We start from the raw sequence: 6,000 nt of genomic DNA, 5'->3' as shown, positions 1-6,000 counted from the left end.
GCTGAGTTGCTGTAGCTTAGACCTGAGATGGGAAACTCATCTGGCTCTAAATGAAAGACCCAGGACTGATCCTATGGCCAGACGAACAGCAGAGGGCTGGTGCTATGGGCTGGATTCCCCCTGGCATGCTGAATCTTCTGGTTGGCTTGGGCCTGTGTTACATGTGGTACCCACTCTGACTGGATCAGGAAACAAGCTGCACATGTCCATCCCAGACCAGCTGGAGCAAGTGCCACTGCATGCAGTGTGTGTCCTGGGCTGGCTGGAGCAGGTGCCAGATCTGGCATGCAGGGGATCCATGGAGCTCCCCTCCCTGCATGCTGGATCCAGCACTTGCTCTGGCTGGTGCTGGATCTGGTATGTGGGAGTGTGGAGGGGGATCCTGGACTGACCTCTAGCCTCAGGGCTCAGTACTTGAGTTGGTACTCTTTAACATCTTCATTAATGATCTGGAGTCAGAAGTCAGATGCGAACTGGCAAAGTTCATGGTTGACACTGAATTATGGGGGAGGGTGGTCACACCGCAGAACAGGCTGGGGATACAAGCCGACTTGATCAAGCTCTCAAGGTGGGCTGACCAAAACCGGATGGCCTTCAATGTAAGGTGCTGCACTTCAGTAGGAAGAACCCCCAACATACTTACAAGCTTAGCAGTGCTACACTGACTAGCACCATGATGGAAAGAGACTTGGGGGATTCTGGTTGACCACAAGATGAATAGGAGTCACCAATGCAGTGCTGTGGCTGACAAAGAAAACCAAACTCTGGTGTGCATCTACTGATTCATCAAACAAAACCAGAGATGTCATTCTCCTGCTTTACTAGGCCTTGGTGAGGCTTCAGCTAGAGTACTGCATCCAGGTTTGGGCCCCCCACTTCAGGAGGGATGTGGAAAAGCTTGAGAGAGTCCAAAGGAGAGCCACTTGTAAGATCCAAGGCCTGGAGGGCAGGCCATGCAAGGAGAAGCTAAGGGATTTGGGATTCTTCAGTCTGGAAAAGAGAAGGCTCAGGGGGAACTTGGTAGCAGCCTACAATTATATAAGAGGGGTGCATCAGGACCTGGGAGAACAGCTGTTCATCAGAGCTCCCCAAGGGATAACAAGGTCTAATGGTCATAAACTCCAGGAAGGCCGAATTAGACTAGACATAAGAAAAAAGTTCTTTACAGTGTGTGTGTCCAGGGTCTGGAACAGACTGCCCCCAGAGATGGTGCAAGCACCTACTCTGGGCTCTTTCACAAAACATCTGGAAATTTTTCTTGCTCGGATCACTTGATTCCAGCTGACTTCCTGTCTAAGGCGGGGGGGGGGGAGGTGCTGGACTAGATGGTCTTACGAGGTCCCTTCCAGCCCCTAATGTCTATGAAATTTATGAAATCTATGAAGTGCCTCTATGTGCTGGATCTGGCCTGTTGGTCTTATTTTTGACACTCTCGGCTTAGGTGAATCCCTGAAAGACAATGTTCTGGTGCTTAGAGGAAACAAGTTGGTTAAGAATAATGATACAATACGAACACTTCTATTATAAATGTGGAATGTTAATAACACTTATAACAACATTTATTTAAATCCATAGACATTGGTACAATGTTTAGCACACTAAACTCTCAGCCCTTACAAAGTAGCATTTCAATGAATGCATTTTGAAGTGGGTAGTAAAATGCAATTAGGCATGTAATTGTTGTTTTGGAGGCCTAATCCAATTCCCATTGAAGTCAATGGTAATCTTCCAATGACTTCAATAGATGTTAAATTTGAGCCTTACACATTGTAGGAGCATGCTTTGGTGGAAAAAGAAAAGAAACATTAGCCTATAAAATTACTCTGCATTTTTGCATAAATCTACAACGAACAACAATAATTAAATCATGACCTTTTCTTGTCATATGTGAAATGTCTGGGGAAACAGCAACCTACTGCTGGATAAAAAGGTCTGATCATCAACAAATTTGCCTGCTGCCTAGCTGCTACAACTGGCATTTTTGCACATTTTCTAACTGCACTGAAAGTGTCTGACTTAAACACATCCAGTCCATCCAAGTGACTCTGCACCAAGTCAGCATCGACAGTTGGTGGGCTGGTGTCCCTCTGATGTCCATTTAAGAACCCATTAGAAGACTTATCTTGAGCCCTGTTCAGGAATTCCAAGGCAAAAATCTCACTGAATAGCTCAGTCTTGTCCCCGCCTGTCTGTCACTAATTGTTAATGTGTATATGATATTGGTAGAAGTCCAGGTAAATGAACCTCAGATGTTATATTCAGTGTTATCTGGTCAGGGGTGATGTAAATAAGCATGAAGCTCTGAGAAGCTACTTTTCCTGCTTAGAAATGTGAAGCCCCCTGCTGCTGTATTTAGACTGCTTCTGAAATTAGCAAGGTTGTTTAAAGCTGTCTCAAGCATCTCCACGTTATGCTGCTTCTCAGCCTTTTCACTAAGATTGACAGGAGGCATCCACACTTCCAGGTGTCTGGGCCTGGGGCTTGAATGTAGGATGCTTGCCTGGATATGAACTTGCAAGTCTATAGGTCTGGAAGGTAAGATACTGGCCCCTTGATATGGCCTATGGATATTTCTAGATATGGCTATTTCATTTGGCTATTGGAAATTAAATACATAAATCTCAATGCTACATGCAGTCTTCAGTGTAAACATCTCTTCCCATATCTTTCTCACTTGAAAGATTTATCAGAGCCTGATGACCATTTCCAATATTTCAGGAATGCCACATGTGCTGTGGTTCTAGGCTGCAGTGGAAGAGATGTAAGCGTTAAAGTGACACTGAGACAGCTAGAGGAGAAAGATGGATGAGTCCTGTTGCAGCAGGCTGCAGAGAATACAGTTCTGTTAGAACTGTGGAGGGCCTTTTTTCTGGAGTCTGCTGTTTGGACTTAGGCTGCACAGCCATTTCTTGATGATATTTATTTTAGAGATGATTAAATTATTTGTCCTTGGTCACTGGCATCCCTTAAGTAGGATGTGGAAAAATTGAGATAATCCCAAATCAGATAGATGATTGAAAATTTGGACCTTTTTATTTATTTATTTATTTTTTGACAAGTGTTTTTGCAGTAATGAATAATAAAAAAAAAAGCACCATAACAATTGTAGCATCCCCAGCACTGTGAAGCACCTAGTTTTGAAATACACTGCCAACATGCATTTTTTTTCAGGAAGAAATCTCCTTTTTCCTAAAGCAGAACTGAAGAAGCACAAGGTAGATGTAAGTTGGACTGACAGCTTTCAGAGTGGAAGAAATTAGTATTGAATATACTTTTTCTTGAAAGTTATTTGGGAATTAGTGTTGAATTATGCCAACTGACCACTGGGTGCCACTGTTGGTCTACTGCAATAGGCCTACAGGTTTCTGCTGGCTTGTTTACTCATCAAAGTAGGAGCCTGAATAGTGCCAGGAAAGCAAAAAGCAAGAACTAAATATGGATTTATTAATTATTTGCTTTACTTGGATATTAGACATCTTTCATCACAGAAGAGAAATTGTGCTACAGATAATTCAATACAGTAGTTTTTTATGCATCATGTTATTTTGGTTTGCAAGCCCTTCCTCACCAGCTATCAGAGCATAAATTTGATCTTTCCCAGGCCCCTGTATAGTCAACCAGTCCTTTTTTTTTTTTTTTTTGCTCATGAGAACTGGCTGGGTCTGCCCTTTTAGCTGCTTATCACTGCCACTGATGAGTGTGCTTTCTCAACAGCACTGTGAAGTGCTTTTTGTAGTATTGGCAGTTTTGCTGTCTCTTTGTGAACATGATCTATACCACAATCCTGGTCTTTCCCTCCCTAGAACAGGACTGTCCCATCACCATTTACCAACAATAGCTTATTCTGCTCATGCCCTACAATCTAGTATGTCTGTAATCCAACCTTCCAGGCTGGAGCAATTGCTTTTCACCTGCCTGTCAAGCCCTACAACCTCTACCAGAATCCCGTGGGTATGGTCAAATCTGCACTCATTTCCTTCATTTCCTGTCTTGCAATTGAGCAGGGCAGTTGGGGAATTTGCATATTCATTGTTTTGGGCTGTAAGTCTTTTTTCATGGCCTTGTGAGAAGAGCCAGGCAAACCTTGGAAACATGTGGTGGGAAAAAAATAATTCCTGAGAGCTGGCTGATAAAACCAGTAGGAAAAGGGGAGAATAAAAAACACTAAAAGGCTGCACTATTGGCACAGGGAGTTACAATGCAACATGTCTGAAAGCAGATGGCACAAATATGAAACAAACTGGATGGTAAGCCTTTGATTTATAATGGAGGGTGTTCACAGAGGTTAATTTCTGCATCCTCAGAGCAGAAGGAGAAACCTCCACTGACTGTGACACACTAGTAGTATTTTCCGGCACCTCTGGATAGAAGAGAGTGGTTCTCATCATGTGAGAAATGGTTCTAAGGTTGCAGACAGAACTGGGTAATGCAACAAATGGAAAGCTTATCCATAGGGGATATCTGAATGGAGTACCTAGAGAAAGCAGCTGCATTTTATCTGAAGAGATGAATTGGAATTAACCTCTGGGCAAAAGAGGTTTTCAAACTGTGAACAGCTGGGACCAGTAGCTAACTATTAATCTTCATTCTGAGCTTCTACAGAGACTAAGGTTATCAATTGTGAGTTGATTATGGACTCTAGCAGAAGTAAAGAGCCTGTTTGCAGTAGTAACAGATCTCTCTGACAGAGTTGCATTTAACAGAGAATAACTGTTGAAGAGAAACTATCAGAAAATATTATTGCAATAATTCAATGCATTTTAAAAAACAGTGTCTTTTTTGGTTGTGAGACTTTCATCATATATTATTTTTAATTGAAAAATTAATATTTAAAGTTTGAAAAATAGTTCATACTTTCTGTGGAATCGTCCTACCCTGGGACAAAAGTTGACGTTGTTTCTGCCATCAGCTGGGCATAATGTGTGTCTTTCTAAACCTAAGGGCATTTCCAAATCTAAGAGAAAATAATGTACTATCATAGAACCATTGAAAGGGCTGGAAGGGACCTCAGGAGGTCATCTAGTCCAACCTCCTGCTCAAAGCAGGGCCATCCCCCAGCCAAAACTTTGTCTAGCCGGGTTTTGAAAACCTCCAAGGATGGAGATTTCATCACCTCTCTGGGTAACCTGTTTCAGAGTTTTACTACCCTCCTAGTGAGAAAATCCTTCCTAATATCTAACCAAAACTGTCCTTGCTGCAACTTGAGACAATTGCTCCTTGGTCTGTTAGCTGCCACCACTGAGAGCAGTCCAGCTCCATCCTCTTATGAACCCCACCCCCTCCAGCTAGTTGAAGGCTGTTATTAAGTCCCCTCTCAGTCTCCTCTTCTCTAAACTAAACAAGCTCGGTTCCCTCAGTCATGTCCCCAATCCCTCTCACCATTTTTGTTGCCTTCTGCTGGACTCTCTCCAGTTTGTCCACATCCTTTCTGTAGTGGAGGGCCCAAAACTGAACACAGGACCATGGGTGACTGGTGCCTCCCGAGCCGGGGGGGCAGAGTCCCAGGCTTGAAATCTTGCTGTTTTGATTGGTGGAGCCCATCCACGAATCAGGAGGCTGCAAGAGGCGTTAAGTCCTGAGGGGAGGGGGAGAGGAGCTGATTGAAGACTGCAACACGCAGGTCTGGAAGACTTCAGGGCGGAGCCCTGGAGAGTATAAAAGCTGCATGCCCAGCATGAGGGAACACATCCAGGACAGAGAAAAGAGGAGTGGAGAGACAGAGAAGAGAAGACCTGGAGAGAGCTTCTCAGCAGGGCGAAGCAGTAGTCCAGAAGTGTCCCTGAAGACTTCCATCAATGGGGAATGGTGGACGGCTCCAGCAGCTAGACTCTCGGTGTGCAGCAGGACACACGGCGTCCAGACCCTGGGAGCTGCATGAGCCGGCTCCGGTCTGCAACTTCTGGCATGCGGCCAGAGACACGGTCTACAGGCGGTGCATGGAGGAGGACCTTTGGAGCACTTGGGCAGCTCAGGTCCTCAACCCCTGGAATGAGGCTGGGA

This window comes from Crocodylus siamensis, chromosome 5, assembly GCF_052110815.1.
Source record: "Crocodylus siamensis isolate JL-2025a chromosome 5, ASM5211081v1, whole genome shotgun sequence".
Lineage (NCBI taxonomy): Eukaryota > Metazoa > Chordata > Crocodylia > Crocodylidae > Crocodylus > Crocodylus siamensis.
This window is presented reverse-complemented; position numbering follows the sequence as displayed.